Source organism: Molossus molossus, unplaced genomic scaffold (assembly GCF_014108415.1).
Source record: "Molossus molossus isolate mMolMol1 unplaced genomic scaffold, mMolMol1.p scaffold_m16_p_1, whole genome shotgun sequence".
NCBI classification, from domain to species: Eukaryota; Metazoa; Chordata; class Mammalia; order Chiroptera; family Molossidae; genus Molossus; species Molossus molossus.
Genome location: NW_023425344.1, coordinates 171,164,403 through 171,184,000, shown reverse-complemented (window position 1 = coordinate 171,184,000; position 19,598 = coordinate 171,164,403). Strand labels below are relative to the sequence as shown.

General features: G+C 39.0%; 1 pseudogene; it reads right to left on the bottom strand.

The window, feature by feature from the left end:
- Nucleotides 1-927: 927 nt before the first annotated feature.
- The window catches only part of LOC118618843, a 48,272-nt pseudogene continuing 29,601 nt past the window's right edge, over nt 928-19,598 (bottom strand).

Genomic DNA, 19,598 nt, shown 5'->3' with positions numbered 1-19,598 from the left:
GTATATCTGCTTTAAAATTTATTAATTCCTTTTTCATAAGAGTTATTAGAAGTCAAACAATTCAACTAGATAGATTTCTACTCCAAAATACATTTGTCTTTGGGAAACAAGAGAATAGTTGTAAAAACAGTGTATGAAGAGAATGAAATGCAGTGATCTGAAATATGGGTAACGTATATACACATGCATGTGTAAATGTTGTGTATAGAGCCATTCAAATACATTTATAAAGAGAATGGAAAAGTCACTAAAATAGCACTTTATATATAAAATCTTCATATCAATACACATTTTATATCAAAATATTACTCATAATAAATAAAAGGTAATATTATGAATCCCATTTCCCTCTTAAAATTTATCTTTAATAGTTCACACAAATCTCAGGAGTGTATTAATTTTCTATTGTTTTAAAAGATTAATTACATTAAACTATGTTGAATAAAATCACACTGTATCAATATATTTAAGTAGTCACATGTGGTAAAAATTAGAGAGGGTCATTTAGTAATTATGGGAAAAAAAGATTCCCCAAATAAACCAAAATGAATAACCCTAGAAGACTAGAGTGCAATGATCTGCTTTATTTGACAAAGATGTTAAATATGCCTTTAAGCTTTGCAAATTTAATGACGATTAAGAAAATGGACTGTAACTTTCTTCAGCTTGTTCAAAGTTTGTATGCCTGGCAGACCAGCACACCGCAGGGCATAGGAAGAAGTGTAAGTTCAGTTCAGTTGTTTATGGATAGGAGTGACTTCGTTCCTGTTCACCCCATTTGCAGACATGGTAGCTTGGAATAGTTCTTGAGAAGCTGTCTGATGGCAACTTGGGGAACTTTGAGGCCAAAGAATCTTTTTCTTGTACTTGGTGTGTTAACTCTTCAAAAGCTTACTCTTTGCTGTCGGAGTTTTACATTTGGTTGCTTTACTCTTTGCTGTAATGTGGATGCTGGGTCCAGACATGAGCCTGTGGATTAGAGATTGTCTCTTCTTTTTTCTGTGCCTGGTTGTGATGATGAGGTCAAAATACACTATTGTGGCATAAAGTGGCACCTGAACCTTGTAGCACAGCAAGCCCAAAGCGTGTGATTTTCCCTCTGCTCTAATATTCTTTGTGTGCAGTCTGAGAGGACACCTGCACTTCTGTCCATCCACTTTGCGCAATACTTTGATACATGGGTGTCAAACTGTGGGGGTGACTTTTTATCTGCCTGAAATTAAACATGTGGTGCTGGAGACTTTTTAGAACATTCAGAATCTGAATCCACATCCTTATTTTGTGCATTATTTACAATTCATCTCCTTACTCAAAATGGTTTTAACATCTTCATAATAAGTACTTTCTGAAAGCTTAGATCATGGACAATCCTGGTTTGCAATCAAATTGTATTTTTCAAAGCAGTCTTTTTAACTCCTTAATGAAATGGTAGAAGGAGATTGTTTCTTTGCCTGTTCCTAGTTTACAAACACTGCAATGTTGTCATCATTCAAATCAATGTTTACAAACTGTTTCTCTTCATTCACAGTAGCCTTTCCAGCTCAGCACCGCCACAGCATTCCGTGCATCTTGGGCTCCTGCACTATGTCTTTATTTTAAATAAATAGCAGTTGTGCATTATTGTCCATCCCTGAAAGATTGGGAAGCCATATTATGAGAAATGACAGAATAGAATAGATCAGTGTTTATAACTACAGTGAATGAATCAAAGGAAGAGGATAGGATTGAATTAACATCATTAAAGTATCCCTAACAAAGGCAGAAAAGTTCAGGCAGTAATAAAATTATGTTAAGTTCAGACAGGCATATTATATTAAAATAGACTTCTGGCTATAAAGAAGTGAAGAGGTTGATAAATCCCCTCCCGAAAAACCAACTATGAAACTAAACAAAATTTTAAGAATCAATTATTATTATTTTATCTTTTTTCTTTTATCCTCACCTGTGGACATTTTTGCATTTATCTTCAGATAGAGCAGGAGAGAGAGTGGGGGGAAGAGAGAGAGAGAAAAACATCGATGTGAGAGAGACACATGGACTAGTTGCCACCCAGACGACCCCAACCAGGGCCAGGGACAAACTGCAACCGAGGTTCGTGCCCTTAGTGGGAACCGAACCGGGACTCTCTGGTCTGCGGGCTGACCCTCTAACCGCTGAGCCAAACTGGCCAGGGCTTATTATTTTATCTTTATTGTTGAGAGTATTACAGATGTCCCCCTTTTTTCCCCCACATTGCCCCTCTCCACCCAGTTCTCACCCCACCCCAGGCCTTCACCACCCTATTTTCTGTGTCCATGGGCAATGCATATATTCATATAAATTCTTTGTTCAGTCCTTCCCTAACCATCAACCCCCTTCCCTCTGAGATTTGTCAGTCTGTTATTGTTTCAGGGTACTGAGATTCTCAAGGGATTAGCACACAGCAAATTGAAAACTATATATTCATTAATGGTTGTTGAACAATGGAAGTCTTCAATTGAAAAATGGGTGTCCTTGCCTAGGCTTCCCCCATCTGCTACCCTAGTTTGTGGGGGATGTTGGGTGGTGTTGGCTGTGAAAACCAGTAGCTTTGCTGCAGCAGGAGGCTAACTTGATTTGGGGTAGCGGTTGGAAAACCAAACAGGAAATACCCGCTCCCTTAGCTTTAGGCCTTGGATGGGGCCGAAGGCAGAGAGGAGGACAATTCAGAAATTTAAAAGGGACATCCTAGTAATAAGATAAAAATTTCCCCCAGCTTTATTGAGATATAATTGACATATATCACTGTAAACTGTGTAAGTTTAAGGCGTACAGCATAATGGTTTGACTTACATATATGCATTGTAAAATGATTACTGCAGTAAGTTTAGTTAGCATCTATCATCTCATATAGATACAATAAAAAGGAAAGCAAAGAGCCCTGGCCGGTTTGGCTCAGCGGTTAGAGCATCGGCCGATGGTTCCCGGAGACCAGGGTTTGGTTCCCGCTAAGGGCACGTACCTCTGTTGCAGTTTGTCCCCGGCTCTGGTTGGATCGTGTGGGTGGCAACCACTCGATGTGTACCTTTCGCGTCGATGTTTCTCTCTCTCTCTCTCCCCTTCCCACTCTATCTCAACAAAAAATGGAAAAATGTCCTCGAGTGAGGATAAAAAAAAAATTAAAAATAAAAAAAAAAGAAAAGCAAAGAAACAAACTTATTTTCCTTATGATGAAAACTCTTGGAATTAACTCTTTTAAAAACTTTTATATATGTCATCATCAGCAGCGTTAACTATAGTGGTAAAGTTATAGATATATTGCTAATACTTTTTTATCTTATAAGTGAAAGTTTATACCTTTTAACCACCTTCCTACAACCCCTCCCCCCCACCTCTGGTAACCACAAAATCTGATCTCTTTTTATGAGTTTGTTTTTTTCTTTTTTTAGATTTTACATATAAGGAAGATCATACAGTATTTACTTTTTTCTGACTTATTTCACTTAGCATAATGCCCTCAGGGTCCATACATGTTGTTGTAAATGGCAAAATTTCCTCATTTTTAATAGCTGAATAATATTCCACTGTGTGTGTGTGTGTGTATGTACACACACACACACACACACATATATATACATATATATACACACACACACACTACCACTTCTTTACCCACTCATTCATCTGTTGATAGACTGATTATTTCCGTGTCTTGGCTATTGTACATATGGCAATAAGATAAATCTTGATAAGAATGCCACATATCTCTGGCTGTCTGGGAGCCTGCCGTCATATGCATTGGAGAGCCAGGGTCCCCAGCAGAAAGTGAATGTATGAGCGTACTAGAAAACTGCCCGAACTTTAAATGCATCACTAAAACAGGCCCAGGTCCACCCGCAGAGAATGGACATTTTAATAGTTTGATGTGTTTGAATATCTCTGGCTACTTATTGGTTCACACTAATCTATGCAAACCACTGGGATAATTGCTAGGAAGTCAGGCTAAAATATAAGAATTAAAATAAAAAAAACTGAGCAATGATATTAGTGGCCATATACATTGGAGGTAACAGATTATTTAGTTTAACTCCAGCTAATTTACTTAAAAGAAAACAAAAAACAAAATTAGCAACAACAAAAATCCTCAAGGGGAAGAAAAGAATATCAGAATTTATTTATTTATTTTTTTGTTCAGATAGAGTGGGAGGGAGAGAGAGGAAGAGAGAGAGAGAAACATCGACGTGAAAGGGACACATCGAGTGGCTGCCACCCACACGACCAACCAGGGCCGGGGACAAACTGCAACCAGGGAACGTGCCCTTAGTGGGAACCGAACCCAGGTCTCTCTGGACCACAGGCCGACGCTCTAACCGCTGAGCCAAACCGGCCAGGGCAAGAATATCAGAATTTAAAACTACTACAAGATATTACTTAAAATGCCCAGATTTTTAAAAAATTACAAGGCATGCAAAAAATGTAATAAAGTATATTCAGGGGGGAAAAAGCAGTCAATGGAAACTGTCTCTGAATAGGTCCAGAAGTTGGATTCATCAGACAAAGACTTCAAAGCAGTTATAAATATGTTCAAAGTACTGAAGGAAACCATATTTAAAGAACTAAAGAAAAAACATGACATACATTCTTTTAACAAATAGATAATATCAATTAACAACCTTTAAAAGAACCACATGAAAATTTTAGAGTTGAAAATTTTAATAAGTGAAATAAAAGCCCATTAAGTGAACTCAATATTTATTCAATCTGAAGAATAGAAAAGAAAAGAAAACGAAAGAAAACCAAACAAAGCTTCAAAGACCTTATATTCAGTTTATCAACACACATATAATGGGAGTCCTAGAAAGGAAGAGAGAGAAGGGGGTGGATAATAGCTGAAAACATCTCAAATTTGATGAAAGAAAATGTTTTTATTGATTTCAGAGAGAGAGAGAGAGAGAGAGAGAGAGAGAGAGAGAGAGAGAGGTTGATGAGAGTGAAACATCAATTGGCTGACTCCTGTATGATTGAGTCTGAAACCCAGGCATGTGCCCTGACCAGGAATCAAACCAGTGACCTCTTGGTGCATGGGGTGATGCTCAACCAACTGAGCTACACTGGTGAGGGCTGATGAAAAGTTTCAATCTAAAGAAGCAAACAATGAGTGACAAGTTGGATCTGGATACATCATAATCAAACTGCTAAAAGACAAAGACTAACAGAAAATCTTGAAACAGCAAAAGAAAAAAAGAGCAACTCAGCAAGTACAGGGGAAGAACAATGCAATTAATGGTGAATTTCTCATAAAAAATAATGAAAGTCAAAACAGAGTGGAATGATATATTTAAAACACTGAAAGAAACAATATCAATCAAGAATTCTGTATCCATTTTTGGGCTTCCTGTCAAGGTGGTGGCATAGGTCCATGTGGTACTTGCATTATCCCATAATCACATCAAAAATACAATGAAACTACAAAACAACCATCACTCTGAACTGCCTGGAATCTTTCTGAATAGAAGTCCTACAACTAAGGATATAAAGAAGAAGCCACATTAAGACTGGTAGGAGGGGCAAAGATGAGGAACAGGCTGGTGCTACACCCACGTGTGTCAGACAAAAATCAGGAGGGATATCTTGATTGTGAATGTCCCTCCTGAGGAGTGGGGGGTCCAGCCCCACACCAGGCCCCCCAGCCCAGGGTGCCAGTGCCAGGAAGAGAAGCCTCCATAACTCTGGCTGTAGAAACCAGCAGTGGTTGTGGTTGAATGAGACTGAAGGCTTCCGGAGTCCCAGGCAGTTCCTCATAAAGAGTCCATACACAACCCACTCCTGAGCTCCTGCACTGGGGCAGCAGCTTGACACAAACCAAGGACATATGAGGAGGAACTAAAGTGTCTGTCATCAGGGCAAGAGCTAGAAGGACAGCTTTCTCCCAGAGGCCATGATTCCTTTTCTGATCCCTTTTCTCACAGAACTGGCACCCTGGTGATTCCCTGAGACCTACCCTACCAACTTTTGGGTCCACCCAAGCTGTTTCCAGTGGCTTTTCCATATGAATGTCCTGTCTTGGTTTATGCTTCAGACATTTCCTAAAATCTCTCAAAAGCAGCATCTGGCTTGGTGTGCCCTGTACCTCTTGCTCAGTGGCCCTAGGCCAAGCACTAGCATCAGTTGGCCTTGGGTCACAGGTTGGCCTCAGGTCACAGGTTGGCTTCTTCTGGGCACCTAAAGCCCAACACAAATAGCAGCCATTTGCAGATTGCTTTGTAACTCATGCCGGGTGGCCCTGGGCAGAACACAGGTGGTGACTGATGTTGGCCTCACCTCCCAGAAGGCCCCAGAGCCAGCAGACCCAGTGGATAGCTTCAGACCATGTTGAAGCAGCAGCCAACCACTTCCACAAGTGATACACTCAAGGGGAAGACTCAGCAGGCACCAGAACCCTGATGAAGTAAGTCCTGCTCCAGGGTGGGCCCTGAACAGCTGATCCTCCATGGTGGTTGCAGCCAGTACCTGCAGATGATCAGCCTGGATGTAAATCCCTACCATTGATGTGCCAACAGCAATCAAGTCTCAACTTCAACAGGAGGATGTACATAACCCACTCAGGGGGCACACCTGGAGTGCCCAACTCATGTGAATAGGGAGGCTGTACCATGGACCCTACAGGGCACCTACTACATTAGGCCACTGTACCAAGCCTGGGAGATGTAGCAGGCATTACCTAATACATTAAAACAAATATAAGTAGGCTGCTAAAATGAGGAGACAGAGAAACATGTTCAAAATGGAAATCTAGAACAAGCTTCCAGAAAAAGAACAAATCAAAGCAACTCTCAGATGCAGAATTCAAAATACTGGTTATAAGGATGCTCAAAGAACTTACAGGAAGAGTAGATGAAGTTAGAGAGAACTTCAACAGCATAAAAAAGGACATTGAACCCATAAGAAAGAACCAGTCAAAATGAAGAATACACTAACTGAAATGAAGAATAATTTTTTTTTAATCCTCACCTGAGGACATTTTTCCATTTTTTGTTCAGATAGAGTAGGAGGGAGAGAGAGAGAGAAACATCAACATGAAAGGGACACACCATGTGGTTGCCACCCGCACAACTCAACCAGGGTCAGGGACAAACTGCAACCTAGGTACATGCCCTTAGCGGGAACCAAACCCGGGTTTCTCTGTACTGCAGGCCAACGCTCTAACCGCTGAGCTAAACCGGCCAGGGCTGAAATGAAGAATAATTTACAGGGAATCAACAGTAGCTGAGAATCCAAACAGTGATTTGGAATATAAGGAAGCAAAAAATACTAAATCAGAACAGCAAGAAGAAAAAACAATCCATAAAAATAAAGATAGTGTAGTGGGACAACTTCAAGCCTACCAACATTCACATCATGGGGATGCTGGAAGAAAAGAGAGAGCCAGAAATTGAAAACCTATTTTAAAAAATAATCATGGAAAACTTCCCTAACTTGGTGAAGGATATAGATATACAAGTCCAGGAAGTGCAGAGAATCCAAAACAAAATGAACCCAAAGAGGCCCACCCCAAAACATATCGATTAAAATGCAAAAGGTTAAATACAAAATGAGAATCTTAAAAGCAGTAAGAGAAAAGCAGTTAATTACCTATAGGGGAGTTTCCATAAAACTGTCAGCTGATTTCTCAACAGAAACTTTGCAGGCCAGAAGGGATTGGAAAGAAATATTCAACGTGATGAAAAGCAAGAACATACAACCAAGATTACTCTACCCAGTAAAGCTATTATTTAGACTTGAAGGACATATAAAGAGCTTGCCAGAAAAGAGAAAGCTAAAGGAGTTCATCACCACCAAACCAGTAGTATATGAAATGTTAAAGTGTCTTCTTGAAGAAGAAAAAGAAGAAGAAGAAGGAGGAGGAGAAGAAAGATTGAAATGTGAAGAAGACAACATTGGAATGCAAAGATTATCAATGCTCGTGATCCATGTAGGTATAGCACTCCCTGATTAATCCATTCATTCAACATTCAGTAAACACTTTAATGGACACTTCCTTATATGCTTGGCCCTGTGTTGGGTACTTGGGATAAAAATATAATTAGGACATAATTATTTCACTCAAGGAGTATACAGTCCAGTGAAATGAAAGGTCTGAGACTTCCTGTTGTATGGTAAGAGATCATTCAATAGCAATCAGGATCGCTAGATGATCATCTATGCCCAAAAACTTTGCCAAGCCTGCCCACACGAACTATTCTTGATTGTAAATAGGGACAATAATCCCTGTGTGACATGGTGTTTGGGAAGTTCATAAGATGCCAAATAGTACAGAATTCTATAAGTAGTAGCGTTTATGAGTTGATTTGAAATACTATACCCTGACTCAAAATTATGGAGCAAATGGTATTTAAACCACTGGAAAGTCATAAGGATTTGGGTAAGGAAATCATCTGAGACTTACTTCCTTTGTCTTCTCTTAGGAGAAAAGGTTATAGACTTAAAATAGGCTTAATGGAATTCTTCCCTGGTTTTTGCAGAATGGAAGAATAATTCTTCTTCCTTCATATTGCTCTGTTACGTGTTCTCATAGAGTCAAGTTACTTTTCTTGCTAGCAGTTCTCTCAGCTTGTAATTAGGCATTGATGAGTACCATTACTTGATAATGTCTAACTTCCCCAGACTAAGGGCTCTATGATAGTGGGGACCATGTTTGATTTTGCTTGTCAGCAGCTCTCCAGAGTTTGGCACAATGCTTTGCACACGGTTACCAGTTAATGAATGAATGAGTGATCAATTCAGAGTAAGACACTGAAGGGATTTCTATTATTATGAATAAGACTACTCATTCTGTGAGTGGGAGGTGATATAATTAAACATGAGAACAAAATATAAAAAATAGTGGAAAGGAGAAAAAATATAATTATTTATAGATATGATTATATATGGAACAAGCAAGTAGATAAACTAAAACTACTAGACATGATAAGAGAACTTTTAGGAATCTGAACAGTTTAAAAATAAATTTATTAAAATCAATAGCCTTCTTGTATACTAACAATAACTAGTGAGAAAATATAATGGGAAAAACATCTTCACAAGAGCAACAACAACAAAAAAGATACCCAGGGAAAGTCTAATAATGTTTTTGAGTATTTGTAGAGAGAAAACCATAAAACTCTACTGTGGGACATAAAATACCTTAGAATAAACAAAAAGGCAATCTTTTTTTAAATATAGGACTATTTTATATTATGGGAATGATATGAATATGGTAGTATAACTGATAATAATAATACAGAAGAATACAGAGCAAAAGATAAAATTTCCCTTTGCCAACTTCCATTCTCAGTCCTTTCTCTCTCTCTCTCTTTTTTTTTTATCCTCACCTGAGGACATTTTTCCTTTTTTTTTTTTTTTTTGTACAGATAGAATGGGAGGGAGAGAGAGGAAGAGAGAGAGAGAGAAACATCGATGTGAAGGGACACTTCGAGTGGCTGCCACCCGCACAACCGACCAGGGCCGGGGACAAACTGCAACCGAGGTACATGCCCTTAGCGGGAACCGAACCCGGGTCTCTCTGTACCGCAGGCCGACGCTCCAACCGCTGAGCCAAACCGGCCAGGGCTCTCAGGCCTTTCTCTAGATGTAACATGTACAACCTTTTAGGCTCCTTTTTGCAAGTTTACTTAGTGTGTGTGTGTGTGTGTGTGTGTGTATTTATATATTTTTTTCTTTTTCACAAAAAGTACTATATTTGTATTCTATAAAATTTTTGCAGCGTATTTTCTTTTCTTCTTCATATTGGGTAATTTCTACTCTTCTATTCCAGTTCACTGATTCTTTCCTGGGTCTCTCCTATTTTTCTGGTGAGCCTGCCCTCTGAGCTCTTGATATCAACTCTTGTCTTTTCAGTTCTAAAATTTCCATTTGGTAGATCTTAAAAGTTCTTATCACAAGCAAAAAAATTTTAACTATGTGTGGTGATGGGTGTTAACTAGACTTATCGGGGTGATCATCTGACTATATGTACATGTACTGAATCATTATGTTGTATGCCTGAAATGGATATATTAAATGTCCTTCTGCTCAATACAGACGTTGAAGCTAAAATTTTCACTTTGCTCTTCCTATATCTTCTGTTTCTTTGCTGAGGCTTTCTGGGTTATCTTTTGTTCCATACATGTTCATAATTGCTCATTAACAGATTTTTATCATGGCTGCTTTAACATACTTGTGAATAATTCTAATACCTCTGTCATATCAGTACTGGCATCTACCAGTCTTTTATTCATTCATTTTGAGATCTTGATTCTTGGTATGATGAGTGATTAAAAACATTTTTTTAAATTGAAACCTGGACATTTTTGTACTATATTATGAGACATTGGATCTTATTTAAACCATCTGTTTAAACCGGCTTCCTCTGATCCTACTCTGTCAGTGGAAGGAGGGGCGGGCACTGCCCCCTTACTGCCAGGTGAAGGTAGATGGCCATGTTCCCCACTAACACCCGGAGTGGGTGCTCCTGCTCTTGCTGGCCGAGAGTAGAAGTTCTGGCTCATTGCGTGGTCTCCACTGACAGTGTAGTGGGGTGGGCAATGGTGGAAGTCCCGACCCTCCCCCAGGCCCTCTGACATCGCGGTGGGTAGGGCGCGGGGCACCGCTGAAGGCTCACCGAGAGAGGAGTCTAGGCCTCGCACTAGGACTTTGTGGGGCCACAATATTTTCTGGAGTAGAGCAGAAATTGTCTAAAAGTTTTCTGTCTTAGTTGCTGTGTTTCTGTTACTCTGGCTAGAGAGAATGCCTTTGTTGGGGCTTTATTTTGTTCGCACCTGTTGGCATTTCCAGGTTGCCGGCTTTTTCAGTTCCAAGTCTGGGATATAAGAGACAAAAGAAAATCCAGAACTCACGCCGTGTCAAGGCCTGCCTTCTCGTCACCCTTCAGAGTCTTCTTCTGTTTGTTTATACATCATGTCCAGAGTTTTTGTTGTTCTTAGAGGGAGGAATAGGGCTAAGTATGACTATTCCATCTTATCAGAAGCAGAATCTCTGAGACTTCATTTTTAAAAAACTAGAATGTCTTCTTGATTCATCCATGTAACTACATATGACTGTATATAGTATTCTGTAAAGATAGATGAATGTAATTATATAAGCCGTCTCTACTGATAAATAGTTGTGTTTTCTAGGTTCAGCAATATGGAAACCAATTCTCCCTAATAATTCAGAAACTTAATGAAATTGATGTGAATTGAGAAAATGAACTTAATAAAGAAGATGTATGTCCTGCCTGGCCGGTGTGGCTCAGTGAATTGAACATCATCCCATGGACCAGGAGGTTTGATTCCTATCAGGGCACATGCCCGGGTTGTGGGCTCCATCCCTAGTAGGCAGCATGCAGGAGGCAGCCAATCAATGTTTCTCTCTCACATGGATGTTTCTATCTCTCTCTCCTTTCATCTCTAAAAAAATCAATAAAAACATTTAAAAAATGAGAAAATTTATGTAAAAGAAAAGTGATAGAAGACTACCTGCCTATCAAATAATCAATATATTATAAAACTACCATAAAAGTTATAGTAGTGTGATATTGATACAGGTATAATCTAATCAGTGGTTCAGAAGAGAAAATATAGAAGTAGATATCAGAATATATGAGAATTTAGCATGTGATGAAGGCAGCATATTTAATACATGGCCTTATGACAACATTTTAAAAGTGAACAACTTGATAATAAATAATAATAAAGTTTGGCTCTAGCTTGTTAATAAAAATAATAAATTCCATATCATTTAAGAAGCAAAATATTGACTTCCAGTCCAGATGGCAGTATTGCATCCTCCCACAACCACATCAAAGTTATAACTAAACTATAGGATAAACATCATCCAAAACCACCTGACATCGAGCTGAATGAAAGTCCTACAACTGCAGAATTAAAGAAGCAGCCACACCAAGACTTGTAGGAGGGTGGATCCCACACCCACATGTGGCAGATAAAAATCAAGAGGACACCTCGGTTGGGAAGGCCCTTCCTGAGAACTAAGGAGTCCCCGTCCCACACCAGGCACCCCATTATTTCTGGCTGTAAAATCAGCAGGAACTGAGGCTGAGGGAGGATGAGGCTGCTGGAGCCCCAGGCAGTTCCTCTTAAATGGCCCACACATAGATTTATTTTGACTTGCTCCCTCCAGGCTCTAGCATGGGGGAGGCAGCTTGAAAGGCACCAGAGAAATATGGGGAAGAACTGAGTTGTTTGGCATTGGAGCAAAGGTTAGAGAGGGGGCTTTCTCCTGGACAGATGTGCTGTCAGAGGCCTTTGTTCCTTTGGTGAGCCCTTCCCTAGGGTGGCAGACAGCTGCCCTATCTAGGACTCCAGCAACCTGGCTCACACTGGTTGCCCCGCCCCGGCGATTCTGTGAGGCCCCGCCCCACCCAACTTTCAGGCCCAACCAAGCTGTTGCCAGTTGCTTTACCATAGGATTGGCCTGTCTTGGATCCTGCTTCAGGTTTTCCTAAATTCTTTCAAACAAGCAGCATCTGGTCTCAGCTAACCCCATACCTCCCGTTAAGTAATACATAAAAACAAACAAAGAAACAGGTCCCAAATTAAAGAACAGAACAAAACTCCAGGAAAAGAACTGAGCAAAATGGAGATAAGCAACCTACCAGATGCAGAGTTCAAAACACTGCTTATAAGGATGCCCAAAGAACTTAGAGAGAATTTAAATGAACTTAGTGAGGGCTTCAAGAGTATAAAAAAGGACCAGTCAGAAATGAAGGATGCACAGTCAGAAATGAAGAAGGCACTAACCGAAATAAAGAGTAATTTACACAGATTCAATAGTAGAGTAGGTAAAACCAAGAAGCAAACCATTGATTTGGAATATAAGGAAGCAAAAAACACCCAATCAGAACAGCAAAAAGAAAAAAGAATCCAAAAAAATGAGGATAGCGTAAGGAGCCTCTGGGACAACTTCAAGCATGCCAACATTCGCATCTTGGGAGGTGCCAGAAGGAGAAGAGAGAGAACAAGAAATTGAAAACCTATTTGAAACAATTATGACAGAAAATTTTCCTAAGTTGGTGAAGGAAACAGATATACAAGTCCAGGAAGCACAGACAGTCCCAAACAAGATGAACCCAAAGAGGCCCACACCAAGACACATCATCACCAAAATGCAAAAGGTTCAAGACAAAGAGAGAATCTTAAAAGCAGCAAGAGAAAAGCAGTTAGTTACCTACAAGAGATCTCCCATAAGACTTTAAGCTGGTTTTTCTCAAAAGAAACTTTGCAGGCCAGAAGGGAGTGGCAAGAAATATTCAGAGTGATGAAAAGCAAGAACCTACAACCAGGATTAATCTATCCTGCAAAGCTGTCATTTAGAATTAATGACCATATAAAGAGTTTCCCAGACAAGAAAAAGCTAAAGGAGTTCATCACCACTAAACCATTATTATATGAGATATTGAAGGGTCTTCTTGAAGAAAAAGATAAAAAATATAAACAAACAAAATGGCAATGAATACATATCTATCAACAATTGAACATACAAACAAATTAACAAGCAGAACAGAAACATTTTCACAGATACACAGAACATTTTGTTGGTTGCCAGATGGGAGGAAGGTTGGGGGGATGGGTGAAAAAGGTGAAGAAATTAAGAAGTACAAATTGGTTGTTAGACTAACAAACCTCAAATTGATGGGGGCTTGGGGGGTGGGAAGAAACAAACCAAAGAACTTATATGCATATATACATAACCAATGGACACAGACAACAGTGTGGGGAAAGGCAGGAGGGGGGTGGGAGTGAGGAGGAGGGGTCAATAGGGGGAAAATGAGGAACGTCTGTAATGCATTCAATAATAAAGTTAAAAAAAAGTTAAAAAGAATAAGAAAAACTTAAGAATTAAGAAAAAGAAGCAATCCAACACCTTTTGATAGAAGCAAAAATATTTTGAAGCAAAATATTTCAAAGTGATCATACAGGTTCTATAGAATAAAACGTAGGTGAATGTTTTTACTCTGGGGGTGGAATGGCCTTTCTAAGCATGAGAGAAAAGTATACAGAAAAAGACTCAAATTTGTTTACATAAAAGTAAAAAGTAAATTCTAGGAAGTAAAAATCATATTGAACAAGATTTATAGACAAATTAAGAAGATGAGATATCTGTAACAGGTAAAAGAAAAAAGTTTATTTTCCTATTATAAAATATTTCTATACATTAATAAAAATGAATATACCTATATAAAAAGATAAGGAGCACATAAAGGAAGTCGAATGAAGTTAGATAGGTCCAAAATATATAAATGTTTGTAATCACTGCTTATCAAAGTTACGCAAATGAAAAGAATGAGATATCTTTTATTAATCAGATTGGAAAAATTAAAAATGATTTGGCAAAACCTGGCATCATTGGGAGTGTGGGAAAATTTGCCTCCAATTTCCGTCAACATGAATACAAAATGGCACATTTTGGGTACTCTGGATATCAGTATGTATCATAATTTTAAATTGGAATACCCTCTGATTCAGTAATACTTTCAGGAACATATTCTAAATTTTCATTATAGTGTAGTTTATAAGAACAAAATAAAAAATGGAAATAGATTAAAAGTTCACCAGTAAAGGGTTAGATGGAGGGGTTGGGGGAGGATACATCTATGCTTGTATACTCCTAACAGTTAAAAATGGTTAACTAGATCTCATGTATTGACATGGAAGAATATTTAAGATGTTGGATAAAAAATGTCAGGTAGCTTTTAAAATAATACTATTTATATAAATCTCAATCTCTCTCTCTCTTTCCTTCTCTCTCTCTCCCCCTCCCTCCCCCCTCTCTCTCCCTTCCCCCCCCTCTCTTTCCCTCTCTCTTCCACCCTCTTACCCCTCCTTCTCCCTTTGTGTGGTGTGTGTATAGACTTTGAGAGATTGTAAAAGAAGCAGAAGTTTACTCTAGGAGCTGGGATTTCACATAGATTATACTTTGTTATTTGTGTGTGTGTGTGTGTGTGCTATTAGAATGGGGAAAGAACATGCATCATTTTTAAAATCAGAAAAAAAACCTATTTTCATTAAAAATGTAATTGCAACCATCACTAAAGAAAATCCTCAAAGTGTTCATAGTATATACTACTTAATATAAAAATTGCAAATATGCACATGTAAAAGATAGTGCCATCTTTTGATCACCTAAGTAGCACATAAGCATTTAAAAATTTTAAAAATTGATTTGAGAGAGAGACATCAATTTGTTTCTACACTTATTATTCACTGGTTGATTCTTGTATGCGCCCTGGCCGGGGATTGAGCCTGCAACCTTGGCGTATTGGGACGATGCTCCAACCAACTGAGCTGCACAGGTAGGGCACACATAAGCAGTTTTGTGCATGCTCAAGCGGTTTTTCATGTGTTTCTAAATCTTGCCCCATAGTACTCTGCCAACGAGTTTTATTACCATGAAATGACATGATGATGTAATGTAGTAGCATCAATTCTAGATCTGTCTGGCTCGGATATCTAGGCAAGTTACTCAGCCTCTCTGAATCTCAGCTTTCTCCTTTGTAAAAATAATATCTGCACTGTTTACTTAAACGAAATTGTAAGGATCAAATGAGATGTATGTGGAAACATTTTTTTTAACTTTTTTTTAATCCTCATCAGAGGATATCTTTGCATTTATCTTCAGATAGAGCGGGAGGGAAAGCAGGAAGAAGAGAGAGAGAAACATCGATGTGAGAGACACATTGACTGGTTGCCACCTGCACGGGGACGAACCGCAACTGAGGTTCACGCCCTTAGTGGGAACCGAACCCAGCTCTCTCTGGTCTGTGGACCAACGCTCCAACTGCTGAGCCAAACCGGTGAGGGCACATATTTTAAACTCTAAAGTATAAGAATAGCTACTAATGTTTATTAAAAAGAAAAATTGCCATTAACAACTGGGAGGATAGATATTATCAAGCAGAGAATATTGTAAGAAGGTGAAATAGGAAGGGTAAGCCTTAAATATAGAATTAGAATCAAACTGTAACTCTGGCACCTTTCTACTAAAAATTATAGGATAACATTTTGATTCTTTGAACCAAATAAAACCCAGAAGCAATTGCTGCATGATAATGGGTAAGGAAAAGAAAGTGTAATCCAATCCACTAGGAAGATTTTGATCCAAAATGAAACAGTTTTTTTTCTCTTTGCTAGTCAGGCAGACATCTAATTACTCTTGTTTGATTAGTATGGAGAGGCAAACCTGAGAAGGGTAGATTATAGACAATTTTATTGATTTTAATCTTAGATATCAACAAATGAAGGGTTTGCACTTTGCACGTAGTTACTTAGCTGGTGTTAAAGAATAAAACCCGGTCAATAATAATGCTTTTTACTGTGATTTGTTCTAGTTTCAGTTAAGGAAGGGAGTTGGCTATTTTGTAGTCCCTTTCTGTATGTGAATGCTTTAAAGATAATCTCTCTCTAGTTGAGGGTTTAATGTGGAACTTTTTTTTTTTAAATCCTCACCCAAGGATATTTTTACATTTATCTTCAGACAGAATGGGAGGGAGAGGGAAAGGGAGAGGAAGAGGGGGAGAAAGAGAGAGAAACATTGTTGTGAGAGAGACACATGAATTGGTTGCTACCCTCAGGACCCGAACCGGGGCTGGGGATGAACCGCAACCGAGGTTCGTGCCCTTGGCAGGAATCGAACCCAGGACTCTTTGGTCTGTGGGCCAACGCTCTAACTGCTGAGCCAAACCGGCCAGGGCTAATGTGGAGCTGTTTTTTATTTCATATGATGTTTCAGACACAAAGCCAGAATAAAAGAAACTTAAGACAAGCTAAGGAAAGGTTGGGATAAAGAAAGATGAACTGAAATGAGTCTCTTTTCCTTTAAATTGTGTGAGTGCTCATTGCTGTATTATTAGTTCAGTCCAGTGAGGCTTGGGAATGAGATCAAGCATGTGTACATGACTGGTGTAAAGGAGAATACTCTCCCTTTCTCTTGCTGTTCTTTGAACAATGGGACAGTCAGAAGACCTGAGTTCTGGACCCAGATCTGGTTCTTAGGAGCTGAGTGACCTGATGTTGAAGGCCGATCTGGCAAAGGGCGGAGAGCTGGCATTCACTGATCCTTCATGCCAGGCATAGTGCTAAACACTTTATCCACTCTTTCTTTTTATTCTCGCCATTCTGTAAAGTAAGTGCTATTGTCTCCTTTTTTACAGATGAGGGGATTAAACTTCTGAGAGTTAAGTAGCTTGGCACAGGTTGAACAAAAGAGATATACTTTGAAGATCAGATGAAATGTTTAAGAAAATGCTTGGAAAATTGTAAAATGCTATACAGATTTTAACTAGAATTACTTTAGTCCTCAGCAAAGAAAGTAAAAAAATCTGTTCTTTCCACGTGCTCTTTCCAGACAGGCACCCACCTATTCTGCATTAATGTAACGACTGCTCCCATGTCCACAAAGGGCAAGATGAGCCTTTGCAGTTTTCTGATAGCCCTACTGTCCTAACGGACAGAAACAGGCATTTTGCGAAGATGACAGGTCCAAGAGGAAAGCAAAAGGAAATCTTTCCTCACGACTCTGTTAGGATGTAATAAAAGCTGGGTGTTAATAAAATAGTGAATTTTATAGCATGTGTGGGAATCATTGGGCCGATAATGGCCTTGCCTCATCATCAGTCTCTTGGGAAGGGTTACTCCTGGCTCCGATGGCTTGACTGTCTTGTCTCTTTATTCACACAAACGTTGCACACACAGCCTATTTGTCAACTTCACAAGCTCTCAGCTGTAAACATAAATGACCCTCAGATTATCTTGATAGTTGGTGTGTCTGGAGAGATAAGACCCTGCATCAGCTGCTGGGGACTTCTTTAGAAGAGGCTGCCCCCTTTCTCCCGCACAAAGGTTATCAAAACGCCCCCCATTCAGGTCTGTTTTCCCTGGTGGGTGTAACTACTATTAGAATAATTAACCTTCTTATGGGCACAAGATACCAAACAGTAGGGAAAAAGAAGTAAAACCTCATTCCCACCTTCTAACTAGGACTATGTGTTTTGTTCCATCTTAGTTCAATGTTACCAATGATATTTCTAGCCTGTTTTGTTTCTCAGGAACTAAATCATCAACTATAGCACTTTGTTAATTCTCACGATGCTGATGCATTACGATCCTCATGTAATTAGTTGGGAAGACAGAGGGACGTCTCAGCAGGCCAATTTAGAAAGCACCAGGAAAAAGCCTTGGTGTGAGAAATCTGATTACGCCCACCGCACTTATGTATGTCCTACCAAGTACCCTCTTTTAGTGTTGCAAGTTTCTTTCTCCATAAAAGGAGTTACTTTTTACAGATTTAAACAAGATGAATGAAATACATCTAAGGTTGTATCTGTGATCCATATTGACTCAAAATTGTTCTGCTGCACTGACATGCCAATAACAGATTTTCTCCAGTTAAAATTCCTTTTTTAAAAAAACTCTGGCCCTGGCCAGTTTGGCTCAACGTTTAGAGCGTCGGCCTGCGGTCTGGAGAGACCCGGGTTCGGTTCCTGCTAAGGGCACGTACCTCGGTTGCAGTTTGTCCCCGGCCCTGGTTGGTCGTGCGGGTGGCAGCCACTCGATGTGTCCCTTCACATCGATGTTTCTCTCTCTCTCTCCCTTCCTCTCTCTCCCTCCCACTCTATCTGTACAAAAAATGGAAAAATATCCTCGGGTGAGGAAAAAAAAATAAAAAATAAAAAAATAAAAAACTCTGGAAGCAGTGTGAGCATTGACAGCTATGGGCTTTTGTGGCTGACTGGTCCCATTTCTTGGACCTGGAACTTACTTAATTTTAACTTTAAAAAACTGAGAGCAGAGCTTGAAAAATTCTCGAAGTCAAGGGACAATCTTATTCACTGAAGCCAGAACTAAGGGTCAATTCAAAATATGGAGGAAGCCCAGATGGGTTGTCAGGGAAGGCTTTCTAGAGGTGGTGGTTAGTTAACTTCGTCCTGTTTATTATAGATTGCAGCAGTAATCCTAGCCAGCTATTTCTTAAGTGTATACTCTTAGTCATGTGATGTGTCATACACAGAGAGTGAAGGAGTAGGAAAATGAATGGTAAGACTTATTATTCCTTTGGTAATATTTATTTATTTTTACTTTTTTAGAGAAACCACTTATTGAACACAAGACTTGTGGCTGTATCCATATTATCTCATTTAATCCTCATAACAACTCTGTGAGATATGTACTATTATCATTCCTACTTTACATACAACAATCCAAGGGAGGTCAAGGATTCGCCCAAGGTCAAATAGCTTCTAAGTAGCAAGACTGGAAATCAGTTTTGGGCCTGGAGGACTCCAAAGTTCAGGCCTTTAACTATTGTCTTATATTTTATTCTATGATGTATGTTTATTGTTCAAAGTTGTAAATAAATCAGATTTTTATACAACATATCATAACTTAAATTCACCCAAAGAGCTTGTTTCATATAGGAATTCTATTGTGAAATTTTGAAAAAGTGAATATCAGATTTATCTATCTGAGTCCATATGGTTTTAGATATTAAATTTTCTTACAGTGATAACCATAAGTTTGTTTTTCTAATTTTTTTTTTCTTTATTGATTTTAGAGAGAAAGGGAGAGAGAAGCAGAGATAGAAAC